Source organism: Lithobates pipiens, unplaced genomic scaffold, assembly GCF_037356315.1.
Source record: "Lithobates pipiens isolate NorthernLeopardFrog02 unplaced genomic scaffold, aLitPip1_a1.2 Scaffold_17, whole genome shotgun sequence".
NCBI classification, from domain to species: Eukaryota; Metazoa; Chordata; class Amphibia; order Anura; family Ranidae; genus Lithobates; species Lithobates pipiens.
In genome coordinates this window covers 12,064,017-12,082,583 of record NW_027507755.1, presented here as the reverse complement: position 1 = coordinate 12,082,583, position 18,567 = coordinate 12,064,017, and the positions used below count along the sequence as shown (strand labels likewise).

General features: G+C 46.1%; 1 protein-coding gene across 5 annotated transcripts in view; it reads left to right on the top strand.

The window, feature by feature from the left end:
• Positions 1-767: 767 nt before the first annotated feature.
• The window catches only part of FAT3 (FAT atypical cadherin 3), a 994,495-nt gene continuing 976,695 nt past the window's right edge, over positions 768-18,567 (top strand). For 3 of the 5 annotated variants that reach the window (XM_077484996.1, XM_077484994.1, XM_077484992.1), the window contains exon 1: positions 768-942. The gene's annotated coding sequence lies outside the window, so the exon portion shown is untranslated. The remainder of the gene's footprint in view (positions 943-18,567) is intronic. The other 2 variants (XM_077484997.1, XM_077484995.1) reach the window with 1 other exon arrangement.

Sequence of the window (18,567 nt, the reverse complement as noted above, 5' to 3'; positions counted from 1 at the left end):
AAAAAAACAAGAAACTTTGGAAAAAAAAGTGGGGAATAAAACACACTGGAATGCATTAAACGCATACAAAATGCATTGGATTGCATTAAACACATATAAAACGCATTGGATTGCATTAAACACATATAAAACGCATTGGAATGCATTAAACGCATACAAAATGCATTGGATTGCATTAAACACATATAAAACGCATTGGAATGCATTAAACGCATATAAAACGCACCGGCACGCATACAAAAATGTGCATGTAGAAACACAAGTGTAATGCATCAGGACTGCGTTTCCTTGGGCACTTGTACATGGGGCATTCCGCTGAAATTAAAGCGCTGTCCTAATCGTGGCGCACAGGGAAGATGCTGGCGCTCGTTTGCACCTATAGGTGTGAATTAAGTCTCAGAACGAATGGCAGCGCATCGCACAAACGCAAGTCGTGTGTATTGTCGCAACGTCATACTGTGAACCAATCATGATTTAAATAAAAAAAGAAATTACTAAACAGGAGCAATTTTTTTTTGTTAATTTTCACTTTTATTGTAATGCCCGGGGCAGCCTTTTACGTAAATGCAGCTGTATTCACCATGGCAACGAATGCAGGCTATCCATATCCAGACTTTTCTATATTTGTGTAGCAGAAGCCAGGGGCCAGTGTGGCCCTAGACAGAGGGATAGTGGCGGGGATGTGAGCAGTGAGATTAGAGGCAGGCATGCAGGCGGCGGGCTCCTCTCCCCAGTAGGCTGCGCTGTGATTAGAGGGCTGGGAATAGCAGCAAAGGCTGGAGGAGCAATACATAGACATTCCCAGCTCCCAGTCTATAGGCAGCACAGGGCTGGCTGTGTGCAGGGAAGGCAGCAGCAGCCTTCTCCCCCTTCCTTCTCCTCCACATGGATATCTATCCGTTAGGATCCAGCAGCTGACTGCACGCCGGGAGCCTTGCACAGGTAAGGAGGGGGGCCCCTCGTGGCATTGTGTGCTGCTGCTAGCTTGTCCGCCCTACCACAACTTTGTGCCACCTTGCTCTGATAAAACTTTGAGCCTGTGTGAACTGAGGACAGCCTCTGACCTCTAAAGACAACGCTGATCCCCTACTGATCTATAGTAATCTGCTGCAGCCGATTAACCGGCTATGATGCCGGCAGGTTGCTAGGCTGTAACCCACGGCAACCAGTTAGCTTCTGCGTCTAGGATGCAAGCTGATCCCTGGTTGCTAGGGCTGTGGGTGCTAGGGCTTTGGTTGCTACGGGTCACTACATCCTCAGCCCTGGGTGCTAGGGCTTTGGTTGCTATGGGTCACCACACCCTCAGCCCTGGAGTTAGGGCTTTGGTTGCTACGGGTCACCGCATCCTCAGCCCTGGTGTTAGGGCTTTGGTTGCTACGGGTTACCGTATCCTCAGGCCTAGTGCTAGGGCTTTGGTTGCTACGGGTCACCGCATCCTCAGCCCTGGTGTTAGGGCTTTGGTTGCTACGGGACACCGTATCCTCAGCCCTGCTGCTAAAGCTTTGGTTGCTACGGGGCACTGCATCCTCAACCCTGGTGCTAGGGCTTTGGTTGCTATGGGTTACCACATCCTCAGCCCTGGTGTTAGGGCTTTGGTTGCTATGGGTTACCGCATCCTCAGCCTTGGTGCTAGGGCTTTGGTTGCTATGGGTTACTGCATCCTCAGCACTCATGGTTTAACATCTGTGAACGTATGTATATATGTAGGTATATAGGTATGTGTGCGTTGTTTTACTCCTACATATAACGTCGGAATGGATCTGCAGGAATACCGAGCAGCGTGCGATCCCCCCGTGTGATTTAATAGCATGCAGCACAATGTATTGTAATGTCAGGCTGCACACAGCCATGCATAATGCATATACCCACGAGGCACTATATGTGTTTGTGCGTTTAGCGAGCTAAAACAGATCAGCAGGGGGAGGTAAAAATAAATAAATCTGTGATTTGTTCTTGGTGGTGAAGGAGTTAACAACGCCGGCTGGGGTAATGAGGTTTTTTTTTTTGCCTTTTGCGCATCTATTTTGCTGCCCCAAGCGTCGGCTGTCCGGGCAGCAAATGCGTTTTCATTGCAAAGTCAGCACCGGCTAGACCCTGGCTATAGGGAGAAGTTTTTCCTCGGTCTGGTGGGTGACTGATTGCTCGCCCGCGCCGTATACCCCGTAGAGGACTGCTCATTGCGAGGGACACTGAGATCTCGTGAACTCTTTCCACTTTCCCGTGCGTCCTCCAGGCTCATTTGCATGCAGAGCGCTGACTTCATTAGGTGTACTCAGGGACAAGGGGACAATCCTAATCCCCCCGCCAACTCCTCGTCTATAGAAAAAAAGCACCAGAGGCGAGGATTTTCCTCCAAATCTTCATCGCTTGCACATTCCCCCCCCCCCCCCCCGAATCGTCATCCCCGGATTCATTGCATATCCTCAGCCCAGCATTTTAAGAGTTAAATGTATCTTCTCTATAGATTTTATTTTTTTTCCTTTCCAAAAAGCTGCCGGCATGTGCACTGCGCCGGGACTTCATTTCATTCCCCGCGTCCTCCGTGTAATGGTGACAGTTGAATAGAATTCAGCGGGATTAGAAATGACTTTGGAATCTCGCCCCGCTGGTGACAACGCCATGCAGGGTATTGTGTCATTCGCTCGCTTACTTTTGGCCCAACGGATGGCTGAAGGTTTAAAGTGGACCTGTTGGCGGCGTAGGATGGTGCCGTTCATTTAGGAGATGGAGAATTTTTTTAATTTAAAGGAATCACACTTAGACTTCACGATGACGCCATTGAGTGAAGATGATTGAGTGACGATGATTTGGGTGTATTTAGGACAGGGCAAACTATATTTGGATTTGGGGTTAGATCTGAGGGGGATCAGTAGGTGGATGGGAGGGATGGGTTGCTATAGATTACAGCATTTTGTGTTCCCATTCTTACATTAGGTTTTGGTGCTGGGGGATCAGCACTGTTGAGCAAAGAGTGACATGCCTTAAGTCCCCCACACTGTAGCCCACCATGTAACCCTTCCCGAAACCCCCACACTAACCCTCCCCATAACCTCTACACTAACCATCCCATAACCCCCACACTAACCTTCTCTATAACCCTAATCCACCCCATAATCACCACACTAACCTTCTCTATAACCCTAACCCTTCCCATAACCCCCACACTAACCCGTTCTAGGTCCGACGGTCTTTCTGACGGACTTTCCGAATGAACGGACTTGGCCACACACAATCACATCAAATTCCGATGGATTCGAACGTGATGACGTACGACTGGACTAGAATAAGGAAGTTCATAGCCAGTAGCCAATAGCTGCCCTAGCATCGGTTTTTGTCCATCAGACTAGCATACACACGAACGGATTTCTCGGTCCGGCGGAGTTCCGGTGGAAAAATGTAAAACATGTTCTATTTCTAAAGTCCGCCGGATTTTTGGCACGCAAAGGTCCGATGGAGCCCACACAAGATCAAATTGTCCGACGGACTCGTTCCGTCTGACCTTTGCTGTCAAAAAGTCCGGTCGTGTGTACGCGGCATAATCCACCGCATAACCCCCACACTAACCCATCCCATAACCCCCACACTAACCCTCCTCCTAACCTCCACACTAACCTCTATAACCCTAATCCTCCCTATAACCCCCACGCTAACCCGTCCCATAGCCCCCACACTAACCTTCTTTAAAACCCTAATCCACCCCATAACCCCCACACTAACCTACTCTATAACCCTAATCCACCCCATAATCCCCACACTAACCTTCTCTATAACCCTAATCCTCCCCATAACCTCCACACTAACCCTCCTCATAACCTCCACACTAATCTTCTCTGTAACCCTAATCCTCCCCATAACGCCCACACTAACCCTCCTCATAACCTCCACACTAACCTTCCCTATAACCATAACCTCCACACTAACCTTCTCTATAACCCTAATCCTCCCCATAACCTCCACACTAACCGTCCCCATAACCCCCACACTAATCTTCTCTATAACCCTAACACTAACCCTCCCCACAACCTCCACATTAACCTTCTCTATAACCCTAATCCTCCCCATAACCTCCACACTAACCCTCCTCATAACCTCCACACTAATCTTCTCTGTAACCCTAATCCTCCCCATAACCCCCACACTAATCTTCTCTATAACCCTAAAACTAACCCTCCCCACAACCTCCACATTAACCTTCTCTATAACCATAATCCTCCCACAACCTCCACACTAATCTTCTCTATAACCATAATCTCCACACTAGCCTTCTCTATAACCATAATCCTCCCATAACCTCCAACACTAATCTTCTCTGTAACCCTAATGCCCCGTACACACGAGAGGGATTAAGTCTGACAGACCTCCAAAGGAGTTCCGCCGGAGTTCCGCCGGAGTTCCGACGGAGTTCTGGCGGACTTTTCGACCGAACGGACTTGACCACACACCATCACACCAAACTCCGACGGAGTCGAACGTGATGACGTACGACTGGATTCGACGTAGGAAGTTCCTAGACAGTAGCCAATAGCTGCCCTAGCGTCGGTTTTAGTCCGTCGGAGTAGCACACACACGAGCGGATTTTTCAAAGGGGACCGGGTCCGGCGGAGTTCCGTCGGGAAAATTTAAAGCATGCTTCATTTCTAAAGTCCGTCAGACTTTAGCTTCGCTAAAGTCCGTTGCAGCCCACATACGATCGGATAGTCCGCCGGACTCAGTCCGTCGGAGTTTGGATGTCGAAAAGTCCGCTCGTGTGTACGGGGCATAACCCTCCCCATAACCTTCACACTAATGTCATGTACACACAACTGGACTTTTCAAGAGCAAAGGTCCGACAGAACAAATCCACCGGACAATTCTATCGTGTGTGGGCTTTATTGGACCTTTGCTGTCGAAAAATCAGAAGGACTTTATATATATATATATATAGAACGTTTCAAATCTTTCTGACTGACTCGAGTCCGGTCGAAAAATCCATTCGTCTGTATGCTAGTCCGACGGGGGAAAACCGGCGCTAGGGCAGATATTGGCTACTGGCTATGAACTTCCTGATTCTAGTCGGGTCATATGTCATCACATTTGAATCCTCCCATAACCTCCACACTAACCTTCTCTATAACCCTAACACTAACCATTCCCATAACCTCCACATTAACTTTCCCTGTAACCCTAACACTACACTTCTCTATAACCCTAACCTTCCCCATAACCTCCACACTAACTCTTCTTGTATTTGCCACACTAAAACTTCCTGTAACCCTTCTAGAAATCCTCACACTTGCCTCCTTGTCTTCCACACACTAACCTTACCTGTAACACTAATCACCCCCCATAACCCTCACACTTTTGGAACCCTAACACTTGCCTTCCCTGCAATCCTCAAATTTACCTTCTCTGTGACCCCTTACACTAGCCCTTATTTGTCGTCATGTACACTGCTGTATGCTCAACTAGGAATTCCACAGTTCATAGTCCATCCCCAGTATTAGAATATACTGCTGTACCTTCCCATGTTTGGCATGGTTTTCCTGTCAGATCTTCTTTACTTTTTATTATATTATGAAGAAAAAAATAAAATAACTATATATATATATATATATATATATATTGTAGACATGTCACTGGAGAAGTGATCGAGGGGGTGTACATCTCACCTAGGTTGCTACACAGTGTGAGATGGTAAATCCAGGATGGATCAGTTTCTCAGCAGCGATATGCTGCTGAGTTGTTATTTAATTTTGCCGGGCCTGGGTTTATATGGAATGGCAGGTAGGTTTGGTAGAGGGACCTGTCATTCCACATCCCCCGATCCAGTTCTGGGTTTGGGATCAGGTGAGCTTGGATCCTAATTAGCCTGGGAAGCTAAAGGCTCTGTAGGGTCTGCAGGTGATTGCTCTCAGCCAGGGAATGAACAATCTGTGTGTTGAAGGAAGCTGCAAGCACAGCCACTGCTGGAGCTAAAACTCACCCTGCGATATCCAGGCGAAAGACGCTGTGTTTGTAAGTGTCAGATAGGTGAGCAGAACCTGTTAGTAAGCGCCCAGCCGGGCTAGGACTTTTATTTTTGTTGTACTTAGAAAGCACGGTGTTGCTGTATATTTTGTTTGCTGGACTGTTTGTACCACGAATAAACGCCAAGATCTGCTTTATAAATTCCAAGTCTGCTGTGAACTGTGTCCAAACACACCCTACCCCGGGAAGATCCCTTACAATTGGTGGAGGTAGCGGGCAACGCGGTTGCTAGGGGCAACGGTGTGGACAGACTTGGCTACAGCTGCTGATGTCCTGGGTGAAAGCTGCAACTACACTCCAAGAACAGTCCAGCAACATGGAGGAGATGCTGAAGCAGTTTATGCAAGTGAGTTTGCAACAACAGCAACGACATGAACAGTCCATGGCTGCACAACAGCAGATGCATAAGGAAGAGTTGCAAGCTTTGCGCCAAAGCCAACAACAACTTATCGAGCACCTGATAGTAAATAGAGAGGCGCCTGTGGTTGCTAATCCACCCACAATGGAGGGAGCCGCTCCAGAGATTTTTTTTGGGAGAAGGACTGTGCAGAAAGCGCTGCAAAAGATGACTGCTGAGGACGATGTTGAAGCCTATCTAACAGTATTTGAGCGCGTGGCTGAGCGAGAGAAGTTACCAGCCGCTGAGTGGGCAGAGGTAATTGCGCCCTATTTAACAGGTGAACCTCAAAAAGCCTACTATGACCTCAGTGAGCAAGAGGTTAAGGACTATACTCGGCTAAAAGAGGAGATACTTGCCCGACTAGGAGTTACTACTGCAGTACGTGCCCGGAGGGTACGCAACTGGAGCTACAGTCTGGACAAATCAGCGAGGTCCCAGATGTATGACCTAATCCATTTGGCAAGAAAGTGGTTGGAGCCAGACACTTCTACTCCTGCACAAATCCTAGAGAAGGTCGTGATGGATCGCTACCTCCGAGCGCTTCCTACTGACTTGCAACGCTGGGTGGGACAAGGTGATCCTAAGAATGCAAACGAACTTGTCAACCTTGTGGAGAGGTTCCAGGCGACTGAGGACTACCTCTGTGATGTTCCTGCAGCATCTTCACCTCCCCGGAGCGCCAGATCTGTGCCGTCAGCTGGTAAGAGACTTCCATCTATTGGGGGAGTGTGGAGGGGTGCTGATGGGGGGAAAAGGGCTCAAGTGGTGTCTCAGGGACAAAAGACTGGTGATGGTCCCGGGTGGCTAAGGGGCTCTGAAAAGGACTCCTTGCCAAAGAGACCAGGCCCTATCCAGTGTTGGAGATGCCATGAGGCGGGACACGTGTCGGCCCATTGCCCTCTTACCTCTGAACCCATGGAATGTGACGCTAGCCAGCGTCAGTCGCTATTTGCGGAACCATCTTGTGCTGCAGTTCCTGGACTAGAGACTGAACCGCAAATCTGCGATATTACAATCAATGACTTTCCTGTTAAAGCGTTAATGGACTCAGGAAGCCTTGTAACCTTGGTGCATGCTAGCCTGGTGACTGGGGACTTAGAGTCTAAAAAGCATATGAGTGTTGTGTGCATACATGGTGATACAAAAATGTACCCTATAGTGCTGGCTAAAGTCGGGACTGAACAAGGCACCGTACAATATGAAGTGGGTGTGGTTAAAAACCTCATGCATAATGTAATATTGGGGCGCGATTTTCCATTATTCTGGGCTCTCTGGGAAAAAAGAAAAATCCCCAAAAGGAGTGAGGATACCTCTAAGGGGGTTGCCTTGTCCACTGTGAATGATAAAAGTATGCAGGATGAAAATGATTGTTTTCCTTTACAGGTCCTGGCTGGGGAGGAGGAGGCTCCTCCCACTGAGCAAAATATACTAGACTTAGAGGTGTCTAGCGATAATTTTGGGGCTGCACAATTACAGGACCCCACTCTCAAAAATGCGAGAGAGCAGGTTGCTGTTATGAATGGGGTACCTCAGGAACCAGATGCTGAAAAAAGATTTCCACATTTTTCGGTGACTAATGATCTTTTCTATAGGGTTAATAAGGTTAAGGATGAGATTGTGGAACAGCTTCTGGTACCTAAGCCGTACCGGCGTCAGGTGCTTGACATGGCACATAACCATGTTCTTGGGGGACACTTGGGGACTGACAAAACGCGAGAGAGGGTTCTCCAGAGGTTTTTTTGGCCGGCCATATATGATGACATTAAAAAATACTGTGAGTCGTGCCCCACATGTCAGGTTAGTGCCCCAGTGTCACATTTTCGCAGTCCTTTGGTTTCGCTCCCTATTATAGAGGTGCCTTTTGAGCGTATTGCCATGGATTTAGTGGGTCCCATTGTAAAGTCAGCTAGAGGACACCAGTATATTTTGGTAGTCCTGGATTATGCGACCCGCTATCCTGAGGCTGTACCCTTAAGAAACACTGCATCTAAAACAATTGCACGTGAGTTGTTTTATATGTTCTCTAGGACTGGGATCCCCAAAGAAATCCTAACTGACCAAGGTACGCCATTTATGTCGAAAGTAATGAAGGAATTATGCAGACTATTTAAAATCTCACACATCCGTACCTCTGTGTACCACCCCCAGACGGACGGATTGGTGGAGAGATTTAATAAAACTTTGAAACATATGTTGAAGAAAGTGGTGGCAAAAGATGGTCGTGACTGGGATCATTTATTACCCTACCTCATGTTTGCTATTAGGGAGGTGCCCCAAGCGTCCACAGGGTTCTCACCATTCGAGTTGGTCTATGGTCATCACCCTAGGGGTCTACTAGACATTGCAAAAGAGACATGGGAGAATGAGTCCACCCCATACAAGAGTGTTATTGAGCATGTAGCACAAATGCAGGACCGTATAGCCACTGTAATGCCCCTGGTAAGGGAACACCTCCAGAGAGCTCAAGAGGCCCAAAGTAGAATTTACAACCGGTCCGCAAGAATCAGGACATTCAACCCAGGCGATAGGGTCCTTATACTAGTCCCCACTGTTGAGAGTAAATTCTTGGCGAAGTGGCAAGGTCCTTATGAAATTGTTGAAAAGATCAGTGAGGTGAACTACAAGGTGCACCAACCAGGTAGAAGGAAGCCTTTCCAAGTTTATCACATAAACTTGATCAAGCCCTGGAAAGACAGGGAATCCTTGGGGGCGACAAATACTGTTAATAATTTGTCACAACCAATCCCTCCAGTCAAGGTAGGTGATACTCTATCAGTATCACAGAAACAGGAGGCTCAGGAATTTTTACAGAAAAACAAAAACAAGTTCTCTGACCTCCCAGGGCGTACACACCTCATCCATCATCACATTGAAACTGAGCCTAGAAGCAGAGTAAACCTTAAGCCCTATAGGATACCCGAGGCACGTAGGGAAGCCGTATCTGCCGAGGTAAAACGTATGCTTGCTCTGGGGGTAATTGAGGTGTCACAGAGTGAATGGTCCAGCCCAATTGTGCTAATCCCAAAGCCCAATGGAACTTGGAGGTTCTGTAACGATTTCAGAAAGTTGAATGAGATCTCCAAGTTCGATGCGTATCCTATGCCCAGGGTAGATGAGTTGATTGAGAAGTTGGGTAACGCCAGGTACATAACCACCCTCGATCTCACAAAGGGCTATTGGCAGATTCCACTTTCTGACGAGGCTAAAGAGAAAACTGCTTTCTCCACCCCTGATGGGCTATTCCAGTATGTAGTGATGCCGTTCGGGTTACATGGAGCGCCTGCAACTTTCCAGAGGTTGATGGACTTGATTCTGCGACCACATCGTGATTACTCAGCCGCCTACCTCGATGATGTGGTCATTTTTAGCCCTGATTGGGAAAGTCACCTCTGTAAGGTACAGGCCGTGTTGGATGCCATAAGTGATGCAGGGTTGACCATAAATGCCGAGAAGTGTGCTCTAGCCCTAGAAGAGGCCAAATATCTGGGCTACATTGTTGGAAGAGGATTGGTTAGGCCACAGCTAAATAAAATTGAGGCAATACAGAATTGGCCTAGACCCCTGACAAGGAAACAGGTTAGAGCTTTCCTGGGTATTACGGGTTATTACCGTAGATTTGTGCCGAACTTTGCCTCAGTTGCTGCTTCACTAACTGACTTGACAAAGGGCGGAAAGACAGCAATGGTCACGTGGACCCCAGAGGCCGAGAAGGCTTTCCAAAGCCTTAAGTCTGCCTTGTGCCAACCACCTGTCTTAGTTACCCCCGATTTCAGGCGAGAATTTCTGGTCCAGACAGATGCCTCTAACACAGGCTTAGGTGCAGTACTCTCACAAGTAGTGAATGGTGAGGAGCATCCGGTGACGTACTTGAGTAGAAAACTAACCCCGGCCGAGAAAAATTATGCCATTGTGGAGCGAGAATGTTTGGCAGTGAAGTGGGCCCTAGAATCTTTAAAGTATTACTTGCTAGGCAGGAAATTCAAGTTGGTGACAGACCATGCCCCCCTAACATGGATGAAGTTAAACAAGGAGAGAAATGCAAGAGTGACTAGATGGTTTCTCTCCCTACAAAACTTTAATTTCACTGTGGAACACAGGCCAGGGAAATTACAGGCAAATGCTGACGCATTGTCAAGGGTAAGTTGTCTGTGGGGACAAAAGGCTCAGCCCTCCGGTCTGAAAAAGAGGGGGGGGATATGTAGACATGTCACTGGAGAAGTGATCGAGGGGGTGTACATCTCACCTAGGTTGCTACACAGTGTGAGATGGTAAATCCAGGATGGATCAGTTTCTCAGCAGCGATATGCTGCTGAGTTGTTATTTAATTTTGCCGGGCCTGGGTTTATATGGAATGGCAGGTAGGTTTGGTAGAGGGACCTGTCATTCCACATCCCCCGATCCAGTTCTGGGTTTGGGATCAGGTGAGCTTGGATCCTAATTAGCCTGGGAAGCTAAAGGCTCTGTAGGGTCTGCAGGTGATTGCTCAGCCAGGGAATGAACAATCTGTGTGTTGAAGGAAGCTGCAAGCACAGCCACTGCTGGAGCTAAAACTCACCCTGCGATATCCAGGCGAAAGACGCTGTGTTTGTAAGTGTCAGATAGGTGAGCAGAACCTGTTAGTAAGCGCCCAGCCGGGCTAGGACTTTTATTTTTGTTGTACTTAGAAAGCACGGTGTTGCTGTATATTTTGTTTGCTGGACTGTTTGTACCACGAATAAACGCCAAGATCTGCTTTATAAATTCCAAGTCTGCTGTGAACTGTGTCCAAACACACCCTACCCCGGGAAGATCCCTTACAATATATATATATATATATATATATATATATATATATATATATATATATATATATATATATATCACATATTTTTTTTATTAGTATTTATTAATAATTGTAATGATAATAACAATGCTAAAAAAATATATTAATAATAACAGTTATATATTTATACTGTAATGTTTGATTATTATCTGTATACATATTAACAAAAGTTTATGTTGGATGTGTATAAGGGGGGGTAGGGGTTTGAGTAAATATGTGCCAGTGGAGGGATTCATCCTTATTAAAAGTATATAGCACAAAAGAGTAAATGGTAGGACTTTAAATACCCCTCCAGTGAACACGCAGATACATGCATATATAGAAACATATGAAATTTTATCTCTGACAATAAAATGTTTAAAAACTTATATCAAATGTCATATTAATGCCAACAAACATTGTCCACTGCAAATATACATTGGTATAGGTTGGAATAGAGAGCTTAGGTTGACGCGTTTCACAGGAAAACACTGCTTCCTCAGGACCTCCTGTCTTTCACATAAGTGCACATGCCTAAAGAAATATATTCTAAAGACAAAGAAAACATATGCATGAGTTATAATTCATCAAGAAACTTTTTAACTTATATATGTTTTCATTGTCTTTAGAATATATTTCTTTGGTCATGTGCACTTATGTGAGAGACAGGAGGTCCTGAGGAAGCAGTGTTTTCCGTGAAACATGTCGACCTAAGCTCTCTATTTTGACCAATAGCCATGCGTATTTACAGGTGACAATGTTTGTTGGTATTTATATGACATTTGATATGAGTTTTTAGATATTTTATTGTCAGAAAAAAAAATTCATATGTTTCTATATATGAATGTATCTGCGTGTTCACTGGAGGGGTATTTAAAGTCCTACCACTTACTCTTTTGTGATATATATATATATATATATATATATATATATATATATATATATATATATTATATATATATAAATTTGTATTCATTTATTTTTAATGAAACAACATAGACAGCTTCTTTGTAGAGTACCTAGGATCACATTTGTCCCTGTCCCAAAAAACATGCAGTCTAATGTCATCAGTAGAGAGATGTGAGCTCCTTCATTAACACAATATGGCCAGCTTGGTTGCCCATTTGCCTGCCAGCATGTTTTTGGCTTGTGAGGGGAAAGCAAAGTACCCCGGGGGGATCCTACACTAATACACAGCTGCTTGTGGATGGATAAGGTTACTGATAGACACTACACAGTTTCAGTGATTTCTAGAAAGATTTTATTTGTTATATGATTGCAGCATGATTGGGTATTGAGTATCCTGACCAGATGTCTTATAACAGAAATCTGGTCAGGAACCTCCCCTCCGGTGCTCCGTGCAATCGGCGAGCCGGAGAAGGAATCCGCCCGCGCCGGAAGTTGGCCATAGAGAAAACCAAGGAACAGACGGTCCCCGGCAGTCTTTATGACTCTTGGAGGCCCAGGCGCGACGTTATGACATCACGCCTGGGCTGACGGACGTAAACAATGCCAAGAACTCGGCTGGAAAGCTTGACATCGTTCATTTTTTGATCTCAGGCTTTCCAGCCTGGAGGAGAAATGTGGGGTCTTATAGACCCCACATCTCTCCATAAAGAGGACCTGTCACACACTATTCCTATTATAAGGGATGTTTACATTCCTTGTAATAGGAATAAAAGTTATCAACATTTTTTTTTAAAGAGAAAGTGTAAAAAAAAAATAAAAAAAAAATAAAGCACCCCCGCGTGCTTACATACAGAAGCGAACGCTTATGTAAACAATGGCCAAACCAAACAAGTGAGTTATTACCGCGAACGTTAGAGCGAGAGCAATAACTCTAGTGAAAGACCTCCTCTGTAACTCAGGTAACCTGTAACAAATGTTAACGCTTCGCCTATGGAGAAGTTTGGCGCCCATCCACTAGTGTGCGCAATTTTAAAGAGTGACATGTTGGGTATCCATTTACTCGGTGTAACATCATCTGTCACATTATACAAACAAATTGGGCTAACTTTTTACTTTTTTGTTTTTATTCAGGAAAGTGTTTTTTATTTTTTTTTTCCAAACAAATTGTGATTGAAAAATTGCTGCGCAAATACCGTGTCACATACAAAGTTGCAATGCCTGCCATTTTATTCCCTAGGTTCTCTGTTAAAAAATATAAAATATAATATAAAAAAAATATATATATATATAATTAGCAGAGACCCTAGGAAATAAAACGGTGACCATTGCAACTTTTTATGTCGGGCATTATTTGCACAGCAATTTTTCAAACTGATATATATATATGTATGTATGTATGTATATGTGTTTGGGGGTTCTGAGTAAATTTCTAGCAACAAAATGATGATTGTTACATGTAGGAGAGAAGTGCTGGTATGGAAGTGGTTAAGAGTTCACATTTGTGCACTGTGATGCGTTGTGTTAGGCACGGTTTAGCCGTAGATTCCAATGCCTCAGATCGCTTCTCAGAGGTGTTTGACAGGCGCTGAAAAGGCGATAAGATGCCTCCTCAACATTTGTTTTTAACCCTATAAATGTGTCACCTCTGCACCATAAAAGCATGCATTGGCCATGTTTGGAGGTGGTGGTACTGCCTGCTGAGTGCAGCGGGGGTGGGGGTGGGATCATTTTTGCCACAGCCACCCTTGTTGTCCACTGCTGTCTTCTGTTGTGTTCTAAATGTTTTTTTTTTATTCTTCAATACAAGTCAGTGGGAATGCATTGGGGGAACGCATGGTAAACGCCTCTCAATCCGTGTTTCCCTGGAGGCACCTGAAAGCTCAGCTTTTCTTATGTCTTCTGAGTCTGATGCCGGCATACGCCAATGCCAGGGAGGTGACCGCTGCCCTAGAGGGGTCTATTGTTCTTTACAGGAAGGGTTAATGTGGCTCCTGCTGAAACACGTGTCTAGCCCCGGGGCCCCATCACCTAACTGCTGTACATGAATTCATGTCATGGAGATAAGCAGGAACACATCATCACATGTCTGCAATTACAGAGCCATCTTCATGTCCATTCCTAATGGCGCGGTCACATTAACGCGTTTTATGTGCGCTGCAATGCAGGATCTCAATACGCTCAAACCGAATAATAACTACTTACCGTAATAAATGATGAAGCTCCTCACATCATTGCAATGCATCATGCGTTGCATTTTTGAAAAGCTCTGTTGGCTGAATCTTGTATTGTACTGTTTGCACAAATTTTTATACTTTTTGGTAAAACTTTGGTCAAACAGGGATCTTGTATTGTGAAGGATGACGCACTCCTAGCAGCCCATGTATACATTCATATGAGAACTGGCCTCCTCCCAGGCCATGCCCCTGATGTGTTTCACCCCACCCCTGACGTGTTTCGTCCCCCCAACAGGACTTGGTTTACAGAGGACCTCTGTGACCAAGTCCTGGGGACCGGGTAAATGTGCCTGGGGTATTGCCTTGGAGGAGACTAGGCTGAGGCCATTTTTCATCTGAAGATTCACACATGGGCTTCTGGGAGCGTGTTGTCCTTTTACTCCATAGTATATGCCTGGAAAGAATTTCTTCCTACGATTTGTTAGTGTGCCGCTCAGGCTCAATCACTAGTATAGGGCAGTGATGGCGAACCTTGGCACCCCAGATGTTTTGGAACTACATTTCCCATAATGCTCATGCACTCTGCAGTGTAGTTGAGCATCATGGGAAATGTAGTTCCAAAACATCTGGGGTGCCAAGGTTCGCCATCACTGCTATAGGGAGTAGTGTGGGTGATGCCGCATCCACTGGTCATCCCAGCTCCTATAGTCACTAGATGGAAGAGAGGAAGGATTCCTGGTGCCACACATCTACAGTGTCCTGTGATGGTTATGGGAGAGACGACCTCAGCCTGTGCGCCTGCTCTCAGCGCGTTTCACTCCATTTTAGCCTCACTGGGAGTAAACAATGCCCCATCATCAGTGTCAGTAATAGTGCCCCATTGTTGGTTTCATAGTTAGTAAGGTTGAATAAAGACACCAGTCCATCCTGAGTGAGTGTTTACAATTGTCCCTGTACATTGCACGCACACATTGGTCCCTACCCTCAAAGGCCCACAATCCAAGGTCCCCATTCAAATACTAGGGCCAATTTTTGACAGAAGCCAATTAACCTACCTGCACGTCTTTGGATTGTGAGAGGAAATCAAAGTACCCGGTGGAAACCCACACAGGCAGAACATGCAAACTCCAGGCAGGTAGTGTCATGGTTGGGATTTGAACCAGCGACCCTTTTTACTGCTAGGTGAGAGTGCTAACCACTACACCACTGTGCCGCCTGGTGTCTGTGGGAGGAATAATGCCCCATTGTTGGTGTCAGAGAGAGGAATAGTGCCCCATTGTTGGTGTCACCAGGGGGAATAGTGCCCCATTGTTGGTGTCAGCAGGGGGAATAGTGCCCCATTGTTGGTGTCAGTGGGAGGAATAGGGCCTCATCATTGTTGTCAGTAATAGGAATAGTGCCCTATCATTGGTGTCAGAGAGAGCAATAGTGCCCCATTGTTGGTGTCAGTGGGAGGAATAGGGCCTCATCATTGGTGTCAGTAATAGGAATAGTGCCCTATCATTGGTGTCAGAGAGAGCAATAGTGCCCCATTGTTGGTGTCAGTGGGAGGAATAGGGCCTCATCATTGGTGTCAGTAATAGGAATAGTGCCCTATCATTGGTGTCAGAGAGAGCAATAGTGACCCATTGTTGGTGTCAGCGGGAGTAAATGTGCCCCATAATCAGTGTCAGTGGTGGGATATGAAAGACACAGAATAATACAGTTTTATAATAGTTTGTACAAAAGGGGATGTTAATTATTATAATTTTTTTTTTCATATAACTGTATTCCTATTACAATTGTGATAAATTGGGCAGTGACAGATCCTCTTTATGGAGATAAAAGCTGCTAATCAAGCACAGATCGGCCATGTCTGGATAGCTGCTTCTCAGTCTGTAACAACCAGGGAATGACAGCTGAGAAAACGGAAGTAACAAAATCCTCCTGGCTTACGTGTTCGCTCATCACAGAGGAGATGGGGGGGACGGATGTTCCTCCATCTCCTCTTTGAGAACTCTTGAGAGGAGTACTGAGGCCGAGGGCTGTGATATTTTCAGGAAGTTATGTTCAGTTGCATAGAGAAGCACAGAGACCCAGTGATGATGTTGCTGGGTTTAACCACTTGCCTGCTGGGCACTTAAACCCCTTTCTGCCCAGGCCATTTTTTCAGCTTTCAGCGGTGTCGCACTTTGAATGACAATTGCGCGGTCATGCTACACTGTACCCTAACACATTTTTTATCATTTTCTTCACACAAATGGAGCTTTATTTTCGTGGTATGTAATCACCACTGGGGTTTTATTTTTTGCTAAACAAACAAAAAAAGACCAAATTTAAAAAAAAAAAAAACCTTTTTTACTTTTTTCTGTCAGTAAATTTTGAAACTAAGTAATTTTTCGCCTTCACTGATGTGCGCTCATGAGGCGGCACTAATGGGTTCTGATAGGTTGGGTTGGTGGGCACTGATGAGGTGCCACTTATAGGCATCGATGAGGCAACACTTATGGGCACTGATGAGATGCCACTAATATGCCGCACTTATGGGCACTGATAGGCGGCACTGGTGGGCACTGAAGGTGGCATGGATAGGCAGCATGGATAGGTGGCACTGATGGGTACTAATAGGCAGCACTGGTGAGCACCGATAGGCGGCACTGGTGAGCACCGATAGGTGGCACTGGTGGGCACTGATAGGCGGCACGGATAGGCAGCATGGATAGGCGGTACTGATGGGCATTGATGGGTGGCACTGATGGGCGACACTGGGCATTGATCGACAGCAGCGATGGGCATTGATGGGCAGCACTGATAAGCAGCACTGATTTCCAGCACTGACTGGCATCGCTAATGGACACTGGTGGCACTTGTGGGCACTGATCACTGCCACTGGGGGGTACTGATTGCTGGCATTTGTGGGCAATGGTGGTCACTGTATGGTGACACTGTATTGCTATATTGTAATCAGGGCACTGATGATCAGTGCCCTGATTACATTCCTAGATGTGCCCCTGTGTGGGATGCCGCAGACTGGCTCTCCTCTCCACACACTCTATCAATGTGAGGCGAGGAGTGCCGATTACGGGCACTTCCTTGTTTACATGTGACCAGCTGTGATTGGACACAGACGATCACATGGTTAAAGAGCCGCAGACGCAGCTTTTTACAGAGAACGGGATCACGCCGTGTCCTAGCAATGTGACGCTGCGAGCGAGAGCTGCCGTTCTGGGATGCCATCATATGACCACATCCCAGAACAAGAGCTGCACTGCCCCGCCGTCATTTGACGGTGGGCGGGCAACAAGCAGTTAAAATAAGGTTTGTCATGAAAAGGGAAAGGTCTCATTTAAAATAGCATGTTAATGAGAGGGGGAGGAGAAGTACTGAGGCAGAGCGCTCTGACGTTTCCCGGATGCCATGTACAGCACCCTGCTGACCCCTCCCACCAGCCACCATCTGCTTGCGTTGCATAGAGACGCACGTGGACCCAGTGATGATGTAACCGGTTTTAAAAAAGCGTATGTAATGAAATCGGATCTTCTTTATAAAAAGCATGTTAATGAGAGCAGAGGGAGGAACCAGAGATGGCAAAATATAAGCAGATTATGCTTCAACTTTAGATGGAATCATCACCACTGGCTTTGCTTATGTGGCAGAGCTGTTTAAATCTCAGGACTGGATGGACAGCAATACAAAGCCTTTGGCAGGTGACACGTCTCCTGTGTGTTCAGCTGCTTTGCTTTGAGTTCAGCTTTAATTACAAGCTTAAGTCGGGTTTGGGGATGGCGGTGGTGATGATGATGGTGGGGGGGAGGGGGGGTCAAATTCCGTTTTCTCTCCCAGTTAATTTATGCAGAGATTGCCCCAGATTCTAGCCTTTGCTTTGTATGGTGGTGATCCATAAACAGAGTTATGTCCCGTTCATTCCCTGCGCTTTGGAAGCGATCTGTAGATGGAGATATACACAATGTGTGACACAAAATACAAACGCTTGGCGGGAATCCGTTTACGTCTTTCCTTGAAAAAAACGCACTTTTTTTTTTTTGAATTTTCAAACTAAGCCTTTGTGCCCGCTAATCGTCTTCCTGGATGCTGCCAAGAAAAACAACTTCTCTCGCTCTTTTCACAGGCAGTTTCTACGGTTACGGGTGTAATGCAGTGAACAGAATGTGAAAAGTGATCTGGTAGAGAGTCGGATTCTCCCACTGGGGACAGCCTGGGAGACGGCGGCTGAAAGCTGGATCCCCCCCACCGCTATTCCCGCTCTATTATCTTCTCCACTCTTCTCTCTGTCCCAT